Source organism: Macaca mulatta, chromosome 4, assembly GCF_049350105.2.
Source record: "Macaca mulatta isolate MMU2019108-1 chromosome 4, T2T-MMU8v2.0, whole genome shotgun sequence".
NCBI classification, from domain to species: Eukaryota; Metazoa; Chordata; class Mammalia; order Primates; family Cercopithecidae; genus Macaca; species Macaca mulatta.
In genome coordinates, this window is record NC_133409.1 from 117,642,740 (window position 1) to 117,658,558 (window position 15,819).

The 15,819-nt window shown below is 33.9% G+C and overlaps 1 long non-coding RNA gene across 2 annotated transcripts in view; it reads right to left on the reverse strand.

Moving 5' to 3' along the window:
• LOC144340736 (uncharacterized) overlaps positions 1-8,007 on the reverse strand; it is a 30,787-nt gene extending 22,780 nt beyond the window's left edge. Inside the window, exons 1-3 of one of the 2 annotated variants that reach the window (XR_013417027.1) lie at positions 7,322-8,007; positions 6,079-6,198; positions 1,897-2,023 (exon numbers count right to left, since the gene is read on the reverse strand). This is a non-coding gene — a long non-coding RNA (uncharacterized LOC144340736). Of the gene's footprint in view, positions 1-1,896; positions 2,024-2,462; positions 6,199-7,321 lie in introns of those variants that run through there. The other variant, XR_013417026.1, reaches the window with a different exon arrangement.
• Between the last annotated feature and the right edge of the window lie 7,812 nt (positions 8,008-15,819).

Below are 15,819 nucleotides of genomic sequence, written 5' to 3' on the forward strand. Positions count from 1 at the left end.
ATTTATCCTCATCACTTCTATTCAACATTAGATTAGTGATTCTAAACAGTGAAATAAGTCAAGAAAAGTATATTTAAAGCGTTTTGTAATACATGAAGTTAAACTTACTACTCATAGACCACCTGGCAATTTTCATGGAAAGCCCTAAGAAACCTACAAAAATAATGACTGGAATTTATAAACAAAAATTAAAATTCTATGACCCTCAAACTTCTGAATGGACTTAGTCCTCAGCCAGGGGTCTTTTAAAATGGAATCTGCAAGACTTGTTCAGGCCATGACTTGGACATGCTTCATTTTACCTCTCTGGCATTAACATCAACACAGACTTTAATTCTGGTAAGAAACATTTTACAACCTATTCTCTCTAAAGCATGCTACCTGGAGTCTTCATCTGCATGATAAAACTGTGGTCTCCACAAAATCTTATCACAACCCAGAAATTCCTTTCTATTGATTTCATGTCTTTGGATAAACTCAACTAATTGTCAACCAGAAAATTTTAAAGTCTAAATAATAAGTTGTAAGCTCCACCCCCTTCAAGTTGTTCTGTGTTTCTGGGTCAAACCAATGTATTTCTTAAATTCATTTGATTGAAGTCTCATGACTCCCTAAAATGTACATAACCAAGTGGTATTCTGACCAGCATGAGCACATGTTCTCAGGACCTCCTAAGGGCTGTGTCATGGGCCATGGTCACTCATATTTGGCTCAGAATAAATCTCTTCAAATATTTTACAGAGTTTGACTCTCTTCATCGAAAAATTAATAAATTTAGACTCATCTTAGGATACAAAGTAGTGCTAAAACTCACTGCATGTTTATAAGCTATCAGCAAACTATTTGAAAATGAAAAATTAAAATAACATGGAAAATAGGATCCTAAGTCGCATCACAGTTAGGAGTATATTCACCAAAACATACGCATAACCTGTACAATTTAAAAATCCACGCTATTGCTTAACTAAACTAAAAATCTATCATATAATTAAATCTCAGAACTCTGTCTTTTAGTTTACCCGAGTCCCTGGGCTATAACATTCATATGTGCCTTATCCAACTGCCCACGCAACACTACCACTTAGGTAAGACAGGAAAGATTCAAGATCTGCAGTTGGGTAATTACTGTTCTGCCTCTGTGAGGTAAACTTTGTTAAAGTCTCTTTCCCTGAGCAGTTGCCTTTTGTCAAAGAGAATAAACCCTCCATATTTTTATATGACTATTATTCCCTTTTCTCTTCCAGGCACATAGCAATGTTTATTGACTCCTGACTGTGAGAATGTGGTAAGGTACCTGGAGGCAAAACTTGCAATAGAATATGGTCCCTGAAGTTATGCATTTCAAAAGATTTTCACTCTGAAAAGTAGTCTAAACCAAGCCACCAGCAGCCTATTTTATTGATTATCTTTTATTAAAATTAAAGTCATTGAATGTCCTGTGGAAAAAAATCTTATACTTTGAATTGAATAGTTATTTTACTTTGCAGTAGTCAATAATTAATGCATATATATACATATATATATGTGTGTGTTTATACATTTGATAAATACTAAACATAAAAAGTAAAATTTTATGAAAATGTATGCATTTTTCTCTTAATTGCAGAGGTAGTTGCATGATTGAACACTTCTTATTTTTAGAATGAGACAGGAATTAGAATAAAATCTAGTCTGCAAGCACTGAGAGTCTGTAATGATGGTTAATTTTGTGTTAATGTTGCTGAGCCATGGTGCACAGATATGTGATCAAGCATTATTCTGGATATTTCCATGAGGGTGTGTTTGGATGGCATGGACATTTAAATTGATGGACCTTGAATAAAGCAGATTGCCCTCCATAATGTGGGTGGGCCTTATCTAATCAGTTGACAGACTGAATAGAGCAAAATGACTTACCTCCTCTGAGCAAGAAGAAGCCTGTCAACAGAGAGGCGTCAGACTTAAGCTGCAATACTGGTTGTTTCCTGGACCTCCAGCCTGATGACCTCTGAACTTGAACTACAGATTTTGGATTTGCCAGCTTCTGTAATCATGTGAGACATTTCCCTAAATCAATCTCTCTGTCTCTCTCTCTCATATATGTATGGAATTTGTATTATGTCATTATAGTATGTCACGACATATATTCATCATATGTTGTTTCTTTTTAGCTAGAAACACTATTATGGAGTCCTTGTTCAAATTATTCAATCCTTCAAACTTTATTTATATTATAAACATAAGTCAGAAAAGTTGTCAATAAAATTATTTTTATGTTCTGTTAGATGACAACTTTATAGCTCTTCTTTCAAATTTCTTGAAACCAAGAATTAGGTACAACTATAATTTTACAGGGATTTTTAACATTTTCATCACACTTATTCCCTTTCTACTATCTGAGAAAAATGCCAAAAATATATGTTGATCTTAGAAAATGACTAGTACATATAACTTATACACATTTACTTAAAAACATTTTTAACTTTTCTTTTAATTTAATTTAATTTTATTTTAAGTTCCAAGATACATGTGAGGGATGTTCATGTTTATTACATAGGTAAACATGTGCCATGGAGATTTGCTGCACTTATCAACCCATCACCTAGGTATTAAGGCTAGCATGCATTAGCTATTTATTCTGATGCTCTCCCTTCCCCGGCCCTCCTCTGACAGGCCCCAGTGTGTGCTATTCCCACCCTGTGTCCTTGTGTTCTCTTCGTTCAGTGCCCACTTTTAAGTGAGAGCATGTGGTGTTAGGTTTTCTGCTCCTGTGTTAGTTTCCTGAGGATAATGGTTTCCAGCTTCATCCATATCCCTGCAAAGGATATGATCTCATTCCTTTTTACAGTTACATATTATTCCAAGGTGTATGTGTACTCCATTTTATTTATCCCGCTTATCATTGATGGGCATTGTGAATAGTGCTGCCAGGAACATACACATGCATACATCTTTATAAAAGAATGATTTATATTCCTTTGGGTATATACACAGTAATGGGATTGCTGGGTCAAGTGGTATTTCTAGTTCTACGTCTTTGAGGAATCATCATGCTGTCTTCCACAATGATTGAACTAATTAACACTCCCGCCAATAGCGTAAAAGCACTCCTGTTTCTCCACAGTCTACCTGCATCTGTTGTTCCTTGACATTTTAGTAATCACCATTCCGACTGATGAGAGATGATATCTCACTGTGGTTTTGCTTTGCATTTCTCTGATGATCGGTGATATTGTGCTTTTTTTCATATTTGTTGGCCACATAAATGTCTTCTTTTAAGAAGTGCCTGTTTATGTTTTTTGCCCACTTTTTAATTTTTTTTTCTTGTAAATTTGTTTAAGTTTCTTGTAGTTTCTGGATATTAGACCTTTGTCTGATGGATAGGTTGCAAAAATTCTCTCCCATTTTGTTGGTTATCTTCTCTTATTCAGAACTTGTGTCTTCTGTTTAGTGTTACAATTCACACAAAACTGCATCCAGACCATCACCAATCATTCAATATGACAAATGCTCTGTCTAATAACTCCACAATATCACCTTTTACCACAAAATCTTCCTTCAGTTTAATCTCTCCTATTCTAGTTTCCCATGCTGCCCCTAATCCTGTTCAAAGCAGCCTTGAGAAATATTGCTCATTATCTCTCCATACCACCTCCACCAAAATTTTCACTGCCCCAACACTTCAACACTATTTTATGTTATTTTTATTATTAATATAAGAGGACAGGAATGTCAGGCCTCTGAGCCCAAGCTAAGCCGTCATATCCCCTGTGACATGCAGTATCCATCCAGATGTCCTGAAGCAAGTGAATAATCACAAAAGAAGTGAAAATGGCTCTTCACACAGATGTGCGTGATACTTTTGCTGTGCAGAACCTCTTTAGTTTTCCATATGTTCATCTTGCTTTTGTTGAAATTGCTTTTGACTTTTTTATTATTAAATATTTTCCTGTGCCTATATCTTGAATGGTATTGCCTAGATTTTCTTCTAGGGTTCTTATAGTTTTGCGTTTTACATTTCCATCTTTAATACATTCTAAGTTAATTTTTGTATAAGGTGTAAGGAAGGGGTCCAGTTTCAATTTTCTGCTTATGGTTAGCCAGTTTTCCCAGAACCATTTATTAAATAGGGAATCCTTTCCCTATTGCTTGTTTTTGTCAGGTTTGTCAAAGATCAGATGGTTGTAGATGTGTAGTCTTAATTTCTGAGATCTCTATTCTGTTCTATTGTTCTATGTGTCTGTTTTTGTACCAGTACCATGCAGTTTTGTTTACTATAGTCTTGCATTATAGTTTGAAGTTGACTAGCATAATGTCTCCAGCTTTGTTGTTTTTACTTAGGATTGTCTTGGCTATACATCTCTTTTTGTGTTCCATATGAATTTATTTATTTTTTTTATTTCTATTGCTGTGAAGAATGTCAATGTTAGTTTAATGGGAATATCATTGAATCTGTAAATTACTTTGGGCAGTATGGCCATTTTCACAATATGATTTTTCCTATCTATGAGTGTGAAATGTTTTTCCATTTGTTTGTGTCCTCTCTGATTTCCTTGAGCAGTGGTTTGTAGTTGCCCTTGAAGAGGTCCGCACTTTCTTGTTAGCTGTAGTTCTAGGTATTTTATTCTCTTTGTAGCAATTGTGAATGAGAGTTAATTCATGATTTGGCTCTCTGCATGTCTATGCTGGTGCATAAGAATGCCTGTGATTTTTTGCATATTGCTTTTGTATCCTGAGACCTTGATGAATTTGTTTATCACCTTAAGGAGATTTGGGGCTGAGACAATGTGGCTTTCTAGATATAGGATCATCTCATCTGCAAAGAGAGACAGTTTTATTTCTTCTTTTCCTATTTGAATACCCTTTATTTCTTTCTCTTGCCTGATTGCCCTGGACAGAACTTCCAATACTATGTTGAATAAGAGTGGTGAGAGATGGCATCCTTGTCTTATGCTGGTTTTCAAGGGGAATGCCTCCAGCTTTTTCACATTCAGTGTAATTTTGGCTGTGGGTTTGTCATAAATGGCCCCTATTATTTTGAGGTAAAAACATTTTAAACTTGATATGCTTAAAATACAGTAACAAAATTTAATTGAAATATTGTAATTATACCCTTTCCCTTTTATAAATAAAATGTTTTTATAAAATATGTTTAATATATACCATGACTTAAATGTATTTCTGTTAATCATTGGAACTCTAGATTCAGCTTTTCAACAAAACATATTCACAGTATAGACTAATTGTTGAAGGCAGTACTCATTTTCAAACCAGTCAGTCAAATTAGAATTGTTTTTTTTTATGAGGAGAAAGTCTGAACTTACTTTGTTGCCTATAACATGTTAATATAAGACTTCCTATGAAAAAAATTATCTGATCCCTAAATTATAAGAAAAATATATAAGTAAACATAATAAGGCATCTTAGGAGTCTTGCCATGAATTTGCTATTTGAATGGAATGCACTCACTCTTAAATGCATCTTATTGACATTCTTTGCTTTCTTTTCATGAAATGTTGTCTAAAAAAAATTTGAATATAAGCCCTTGAATCAAATTTATTATTTCTGCCAATCATACCTTATATTAAACCTAAATTTTTTTATAAATAAGGCATCCAATATTGTTGATTTAATGAAAACAGCTAAATTCTGAGTTACTGGCAAAAAATAAAACACCTGACATTCACAGGCTATAAAAGTGGGTAAGAGGCAAGCAAATTTAAGTAATTACTATCATAGTTTTCATAGGTGCTCTAGATAAGCTATTAAAAAAATCAGGCAAATGCAATGAAATAAGTTCTGAATAAACATACAATTTAGAATCTAAAGAGATATTAAATTAAATAATAGATACTTATTAAATGTCTAAGTAATTTCCAATTTTTTAACAATTTATATAAAATATATTTTTTAAAAAATTGTGTTCTTATTTAAAGAAAAAATGGCCAGGTATGGTGGCTCATGCCTGTAATCCCAGCACTTTGGGAGGCCGAGGCGGGCAAATCACCTGAGCTCAGGATATTGAGACCAGCCGGGTCAACATGGTGAAAACCCATCTCTACTAAAAAATAGAAAAGTTAGTTGGTCATAGTTGCTTACACCTGTGGTCCCAGCTACGAGAGAGGCTGAGGCAGGAGTATCACTCAAACTTGGGAGGCAGAGGTTGCAGAGAGCCGAGATGGTGTCACTGTACTCCAGCCTGGGTGACTGGGTAATACTCTGTCTCAATTAAAAAAAAAAAGAAAAGAAAAAAAAGTTTATCTTACTTGAAGGTCCTTTGAAGGTCATTTATAGAACAGTATAAATGGAACCAGTAAATAAGAGAGATGTAAAAAAAAAAGTTGGAAATATAATGAAGTATTTGGGGGTAAGAATTTTTAAAAGAAAAATAATTTCATATAAGGAAGAATCTTGCATGGCAAATTTTGTTCTAAAATAAAATTACTAATTATTTAGAAAACAGGGGGATTCACGATAAAATTGGCAATTCAAGCATGTTTTGAAAGATTTATGTTGTAATGAGGTTTGTAAGTAGAGGATTCATGGGGGAAAAAGACTATGTAATCTAGTTGGCTATAATGTAAGAAAATTATTTATAATAGTTTAGAGATTGGGCTTTGACATTAAAATTACACCAATACACTAATGAATTGGTAAGGACAATAAAATTTTCTTAAGATATTGATTTACCTTTAATAAGTGTAAAAGAGATTCTTATTTTTTTAATCCAAAAGTTCAACTTTTTATTGCATCTCATTGTTTTCAGCTTTCTCTCCCTTTTGAGACGTCCCGAGATAATAGTTCTCTTTCAAATTTTTGGTCAGTTCCTATATATTTTTTTCTCAGCTTCTAACTGTTGTTGTGGCCTCATACTGAAAATGTTTTATCCTAAAGGTCTAAAGGAAATGTTTTCCTCTTATATAAAATTCTGTGATCATGAATTTAGTTCATTCTATAAAACTGAAAACTTTTACTTGTAACCTAGGACACAATCTTTCTATACCTAACTAATACAAGTAACATTTTCATTAGCTTTCATCTGCAGGTTATCTAAATTGATTGCCAATAGAGAAAAGCAATTGCACTGCAGGATTTTTTTTTTGACTTTTGATAACTGGTCTAACAAACAGATTTTATGTTTTATCAAAATAATTTCTATGCCATTGTTAATAAGTTTTTGTTTACTTAGGAAAACTAAGATAAAAATTTTTCTAAAATTAAGGTTATTACATCCACGTAACTTTCTTGTACCTGTGCTGACTAGTTACAGGACTTTGACTCCTGGGTCTAAAAAGGACAAGTCCTACTAAATCTTAAGCACTGACTGTATTTAAAGACTCACCTCTATATCCAGGAGAAGATGACAATCAAAATAAACTGTACTCATGAGACAGGAGGCCAGAAATTAAAAGTATTCAACTCCTCTAGGGACAGGGACAATTGCAGAAGAGGTGGGTATGTGAGATTTTAAGGGCTGATCTTGAGAGATAAAATTAGGTCAGAGTTTCTCCATAAATTAAACATTAACATCAAAGGCACACTGATGCAAGACGAGCATCTGGGTCCCTGTGTCAAATTGACAAGATTTTCTTGGAGCATTAACCCACTTGTTAATAAATAATTATAAAAGGTCATAAAAAGGTTTACATAACTTAAAATTTAACAGATTGTTTATAAGGTTTGGGAGACAGATTTAATTGTTCTTGTGCTGTGTTTATTAGGGCTTATATTTTAGGAAATTAGGACTCCTATCAAAGAATAAAGGTTTTTGCCTTTTTTTGAAATCTATGTGTTGTCACTTTGGCTAAATGAATGACTTTTTTTTTCTTTTCTTTTTTTTTTTTTTTTTTTTTTTTACAATAACCTGTGATCCTATTTTGTAGTGTCAAGTGTTTTAAACTTTTTTATATTTGACAGCATTTCCCAAATCAAGTGGTAAATTCAGTTATTTTGACCTCATTAGTTTTTTAATATATATTAGGTTCCCTGAAGTCCAAAAGAGACATATTGAGCCTATTTCATATTATAAAATCATACAGGAATATGATTTTGTCAAATATAAAATGTTGCTTAATTTCTTCAGATTATATTCTGTAAATATGCCATTAGTATGTGTTCCAAAGTTGCATGAGATTTCTGATTCTGATGTCTTAGTATATGTTATCAGTAGTAATCATAATTAGTATGTAATATTGTATGTTACGAAAGTAACCAAAGCAATGGTGTCATTAACCATGACTGTTTCTAGACTGTTGTCATCCACAATTTTTGTGTTACTTTTATCCTTTCGTTGGGTAGTTTATAATCAGCTATAGAACTCTAAGGAGCATCTGCAATGTGGCCATACTCTCCTTCTTTCCTCTCCAGCCTACTTTCCCCTTTAAATATTGAAGCCCTCAAAATCATCTTTGAAGAGAATCACAGACCTCTCTCCTGGACATGTCTTTAACCTTGGCAAAATCAACTTCTAAACTGATGGAGACGTGTCTCAGCTACTTTTGGCTTACATAGTGTTCTATTAGTTCAGTCCATGTAATTAACTCCTGTTTTGCTTCAAATCTTTCATTAGTCCACAATCCTCATAAACACATCAGCTGTCCATGACAGTCCTGGATGTTTTTATCTCGATTTTAATGATATAATCTTTAGTGTTATCAGAAACCTTCATTTAAGATCATCTGTTCAAGCCATACAACTGACTATAAACCATCTTTTATTTTTACATTTTAATTTTATTTATTTATTTATTTATTTTTATGGGTGCATAGTAGATATATGTATATTTGTGTGCTACATGAGATGTTTTGATAGAAACATGCAATGTGAAATAAGCACCTCATGGAGAATGAACTATCTATCACCTCAAACATTTCTTTTTTTAGTTAAAAGCAATCCAATTACACTCTTTAAGTTATTTTACAACATACAATTATTATTGACTGTAGTCATTTTATTTTGCTTTCAAATAGTAGGTCTTATTCATTGTTTCTAACTATTTTTGTACTTATTAATCATCCTTAGCTTCCCCCGCCATTCCCCCACTACACTCTAAGCCACTAGTAACCATCTTTCTACTTTCTATGCCAATGAGTTCAATTGTTTTGATTTTTAGATCCCACAAACAAGTGAGAACATGCCATGTTTGTCTTTCTGTGCCTGGTTTATTTTACTTAACATAATGATCTTCTCTTTATCCATTTTGTCAAAAATGACTGGATCTCATTATTTTTTATAGCTGAATAGTACTCCACTGAGTATATGTATGCATTTTTTTATTCATTCATCTGTTGATGGATATCTAGATGGCTTCTGAACCTAAGCTATGGGGAATAGTGCTGCAACAAACATAGGAGTGTAGATATCTCTTTGATATCATAATTTCCTTTGTTATAGCTATAATCCCAACAGTGGGATTGCAGTATCTTATAGTCGCTCAATTTTTAGTTTTTAGAGAAGGTTCCAAACTGTCCTTCATCATGGTTGTACTTATTTACATTTTCAACAACAGTATATGAGGATTTCCTTTTCTCCACATCTTCACCAGCATTTGTTATTGACTGTCCTTTGGATATAAACCATTTTAACTGGGGTGACATGATATCTCATTATAGTTTTGATTGGATTTATTTGCTGATCTGTGATGTTGAACACCTTTTCATGTGCTTATTTGCCATTTGTATGTCTTCTGAGAAATTTCTATTCATATTGTTGCCCAGTTTTTGATCAAATTATTAGATTTTTATAGAATTCTGATCATTAGAACATTCTGGTTATTAGAAACTCTTAGAGAATTATGGTTATTCCCTCTGAGGAAGAATTCACCTACATAACAAGGGCATCTTTGCGAGCCCAGCTTCTTCCTTTTTCTCTCTGTTAACCTTTCTTTCCACTAAACCTAATTTAACTGTTTCTGGCCATGTTCATGGTTAGTCAGATGGGTAGTTTGCAATTATTTTCTTTTATTCTTTGGGTTGTCTCTTCACTTTGTTGATTGCTTCTTGTGCCTATGCAGAAGCTTTTTAACTTGATATAATCCATTTGTCTATGTTTGCTTTGATTGCCTATGCTTGTGGGGTATTGCTCAAGAATTTTTTGTGCAGACCAATGTCCTAAAGATTTTCCCCAATGTTTTCTTTTAGTAGATTCATAGTTTGAGGTCTTGTATTCAAGTCATTAATCCATTTTGATTATAATTTTACATACAATGAGATAAGTATATAGATCCATTTTTTTTGCATCTGGATATCCAGTTTTCCCAGCAAAATTTATTGAAGACACTGTCTTTTCCTCAATGTATGTTCTTGGAATCTTTGTTGAAAATAAATTCAATGTAAGTGTGTGCATTTGTTTCTGGGTTCTCTATTCTGTTTCCTTGGTCTATGTCTTTGTTTTGATACAAGTACAATGCTGTTTGGTGACTACAGTTCTGTAGTATAATTTGAAGTCAGGTAATGGGATTCCTACAGTACAGATTTGAATTTTTTTTTTTTCTCTTTTGGTTAGGATAGCCTTGGCTATTGTGGGGTTTTGTGGTTCCATGAGAATTTGAACATTTCTATAGAGAGTGTAACTGGTTTTTTAATAGGGATTTCATTGCATGTGTAGATTGTTTTGTATGATGTATTAGTCCATTCTCACACTGCTAGTAAAGACATACCAAAGACTGGGTAATTTATGAAGGAAAAAGGTTTAATTTACTCACAGTTCAGCATAGCTGGGGAGGACTCAGAAAACTTATCTACAATCATGGCAGAAGCAGAAGAAACATGTCCTTCTTCACATGGTGGCAACAAGGAGAAGTGCTGAGCAGAATCAGGAAAAGCCCCTTATAAAACCATTAAATCTCATGAGAACTCACTATCATGAGAACGGTATGAGGGTAACATGATGATAAATGGTTTTTTTTTCAGACTTTAAAAGGTGTCAGACTTTCAATCTCCCCTAGATCTGGGGAAAGCATAGAAAGTGGAAGAGGGCATTTCTGCATTAATGGAGATTCTCTGCAGATACAATATTTTTCCACTTACGATGGCTTTGCAAGGCCACTTCTGTCAGAATGGTCAAGTGGCAGCCTTTTCAAAATATGTCAAAATATTTTGATAAATATACTTTATTTTTCTTTAATATAATGGTCTCTTGATCATCTTTTGTGTACCAACTATGTGGAGGAGCATGTCTAAAACTGAGTACACATGGAAATTACCTGGTTTGTTTTAAATATTGATGCCTGGTTTCTACCCACAAGGATTCTAATTTAATTAACATGTGGTCTATACTTGGCATTAAGATTTTTCAAAGATCCTCAGGTAATAATGATATGCAGCAATGCTTCAGAACTGTGAAACAAAATTTTATATTTATTAGCTATAAAAATACCCTTCCGTTCTTCCTTTCTGCCTCCCTCCCTTACTGTATTTATTTCATTTTCTTTTTATTTCCAATTTTTTTGAAAGGTTTAATGTTTTTGTAAGGAAAGAAAAATGCCACCAACTTCAGCATTCTTAAATTTCTTTACCTATTGTATCATCCTCCACATATTTGTTTGTTTATTATTAGTAAAATACTTCCTCCAATACCTTTCCAAATCCTTGAATTACCTCTGACTCTTAAGGTTTAAATTTCAGCGTTACCATTTATTAGCTGTATGAAAAACCCACAGAAGCTGAAAGAAGATTGAGTTTCAAAAGATTTTGAATCGGATGCATTCCAAAATAGAATAAAATTTGAAAGTAAAATATAACCTATTGTATTAATCAGGGTTCTCTACTCCTCCAGCAACACCCTCACAGACACACCCAGAAACAATACTTTACCTATCTAGACATCCATCACTCCAATCAAGTTGACACCTAATATTCACCATCACACCCATAAAAGGCATAGTAATTGGATCCCAAAATGAGGAGAAAACCAAACCTCAGGCAGGATAATTTCGTGAGCCACAAAGGGGCTCAAGCCAAGAGAGAATTTTCTATTTATTCTCATTTCTCTTTTCCACCTTTCCCTGACATTGTCAGTCTATTCTTTTGCCACTGAAGAGCAGATATAGAACAGCACTGGGCCAGCACTGTCACAGGCATTTAAACTAGAGTGGTTCCATCTTGAATAAGGGCTGGGTAAAATAAGGCTGAGACTCACTGGGCTGCATTCTCAGGATATTAGGCATTCTTAGTCACAGGATAATATAGACAGAACAAGGTACAGGTCACTAAGATCTTGCTGATAAAACAGGTTGCAATAAAGAAACCGGCCCAAACCATCCAAACCAAGATGACAAATGAAGTGACCTCTGGTTGTCCTCACTACTCATTATATGCTATTTATAATGCATTAACATGCTAAAACACACTCTTGCCAGCACCATGACAGTTAACAAATGCCATGGCAATGTCCGGAAGCTACCCTATATGGTCTAAAGGTGGGAGGAACCCTGTTTCAAGAATTGCTCACCCCTTTTCTGAAAAACTCATATATAATCCATCCCTCGTTTAGCATATAATCAAGAAATAACTATAAGTATACTCAGTTGAGCAGCCCATGTCCCTGCTCTGCCTATGGAGTAGCCATTCTTTATTCCTTTACTTTCTTATGAAAATTGTTTTCAATTTATTCTATGAATTTGCCCTGAACTTTTTCTTGCGAGAGGTCCAGGAGCCCGCTTTTGGGGTCTGGATTGGAACATCTTCCACTAAAAACACAACTCTAGTATTGAAAGAGAAAATTAATGAATGTCCATGAGTTAGCACACATAATCTACAAAGGAGTGAGAGAGCCAAGTTTAAAGAATAGTCTATCTTTATTATTAATGGATTCCATATTTGTGAATGAATTTATGTTTCTATCATCCTTTGTTGCTTTGATAGATCAACCTTTCTTTAAGGTATCATTTTTCTTCTAGCTGAAAAATGTTTGGAAAGTCTTATGGTGCAAATTTGTTGGTGATTAATTTTCTCTGCTTCTGTTTTTTTCAGAAGTCTTTTTTTCACCTTAGTTTTTGAAATAAATTTTAATTGGCTACATAATTCTAGCTTGACATTTAAAAAACTAATAGTTTAAAAATGTTCTAGTTGATATAGTTCTGGTGAGTAGTCTATTGTAAGTTTTTTCTTTGTTCCTCCATATGTGATGTGTCTTTTTTTCTAGATCTTTTGAGATTGATATGTTTACTAATAGCTTTCAGAAGATTGATTATTATATGCTGTTCTTATTATCATTATTATGATTGTTCAGCATAGGGTTATTATATTTCTTGGATCTTTATATATCTATGTTTATATATTCAAAATATAATATTTTTAGCAAATATTTATCTAAGTATTTTATGTCTCCATTTCCCTTTCTGGGATTGGTATCTTATATCTTCAATAAACTGTTTAAAATTTTTCTAAAATTTACCCTTGTTGAATTCTTTTCTTTTTTTTTTTTTTTTTGACACGGAGTCTCACTCTGTCGCCCAGGCTGGAGTGCAGTGGCGGGATCTCAGCTCGCTGCAAGCTCCGCCACCCGGGTTCATGCCATTCTCCTGCCTCAGCCTCCCGAGTAGCTGGGACTACAGGCCCCCGCCACCTCACCTGGCTCGTTTTTTGTATTTTTTAGTAGAGACGGGGTTTCACCGTGTTAGCCAGGATGGTCTCGATCTCCTGACCTCATGATCCGCCCGTCTCGGCCTACCAAAGTGCTGGGATTACAGGCTTGAGCCACCGTGCCCGGCCCGAATTCATTTTTTTAAAAAAGTCTATTGCAATTTTGTAAGTACACTGATCTTTTTCCGTACTAGTTATACTGAATCCCATCCAGGGCATTTTTCATCGACTATACACAATTTTTTATTTTCAGATATTCTAACTGAATTTATTTTATATTTTCCAACCTCCTCCTCATAGTGTTCAAGTTTCCTTCTACCTACATAAATATAGGAGCCCTAATATAATGGCTATATAAATATAATTGTGAATTTCATACTTTTAGTCTTTTTCAATGTTTTATTTTTGTTTTTAATTGACACATAATAATAGTACATATTTATGGAGTACAGGGTGATGTTTTTATACATATATATTGTGTAATGATAAAATCAGTGTAATTAACATATCATCTCAAACATTTGGCAATTTTTGTTGTGGAATTCAAAAATTCTCTGTTCTCTGTTCTAGCTATTGTGAAGTAAACAATACACTTTTCATCCATCCCCTCAAGTCTTTTCCCTTTGTATTACAAATATTCAAATTACTTTCTTTTAGTTTTTAAAAAATGCAAAAGTAAGTTATTGACTATAGTCACCCTGTTGTATTACTACTTATTAGGTCTTCTTCATTCTTTTGAACTATTTTATTGTTTTGCCCATTAACCATCTCTACCTCCCCCTCACCCCACCCCCCACTACACTTCCCAGCTTCTGGGAACCATACTTCTACTCTCTATGTCTATGAGTTCAATTGATTTGATTTTTAGATCCCACAAATAAGTGAGAGCATGCCATGTTGGTCTTTCTGTGCCTGGCTTCATTCACTACACATAATGATCTCCATTTCTGCCCATGGTGTTGCAAATGACAGAATCAAATTATTTTTATGGCTGAAGAGTACTCCATCTTGTATATGAATTGCATTTTCTTTATCCGTTCATCTGTTGGTAAACACTTAAGTTGCTTCCACACCTTAGCTATGTCTGGTTTTCTTCCAGTATCATGCTCTTTTGGTGACTATAGCTCTGTAGTATAATTTGAAGTCAGATAATGTGATTCATCCAGTTTTGTTCTTTTTTCTTAGGATAGCTTTGTCTGTTCTGAAACTTTTGAGGTTCCACATAATTTTTTTTTATATTCTCTAAAGAATGTCATTGATATTTTGATAAATATTTCATTGAATCTGTAGATTGCTTTGGTTTGTATGGAAATTTTAATAATATTGATTCTTCCAATGCATAAATATACAATTTCTTTCCATTTTTGATGTTCTGTTACATTTCTTTCACCATTGCTTTATAGTTTCCAGTAAAAAAGATCTTTTGCTTTTTTGGTTTTAAGTGAATTTCTAGGTATTTAATTTTATGTGTGGCAATTACAAATGGGATAACTTTATTTATTCATTTATTTATTTATTTGAGATGGAGTTTCACTCTTGTCTCCCAGGTTGGAGTGCAATGGCGCGATCTCAGCTTACTGCTATCTCTGCCTCCTGCAATCAAGCGATTCTCTTGCCTCAGCTTCCTGAGTAGCTGAGATTATAGGCATGCGCCACCATGCCAGGCTAATTTTGTATTTTTAGTAGGCACAGGGTTTTGCCGTGTTTGTCAGACTGGTCTTGAACTCCTGACCTAAGGTGATCTGCCCATCTTGGCCTCCCAAAATTCTGGGATTACAGGCATAAGCCACTGCCCCAGGATAAATGGGATAACTTTTAAAATTTCTTCTTCACATTGGTCTCTGTGACACATAGAAATGCTACTGGTTTTTGTATGTTGATTTTGTGTTCTGCAATTTTAGTGAATTTGTTTATGAGTTCCAATAATTTTTTGTGTGTGTGTGTGGAGTGTTTAGGTTTATCATATCATCTGCAAACAAGGATAATTTTACTTCTTTCTTCCCTATTTTGATGCCTTTTATTTCTTTCTTTTGTCTGATTGCTCTAGGTAGGACTTCCAGTACTATGTTGAATAATAAGGGTCAAAGTGGACATCCTTGCCATCTTCCAGATCTTAGAGGAAAGACTTAGTTTTTCCTCATTTTCAGTATAATACTAGCTGAGGGTCTGTCATATATGGCTTTTATTATGTTGAGGTGTGTTCCTTCTGTATCCAGTTTTTTTGTGTTTGTATTATGAAGAGATGTTGATTTTATCA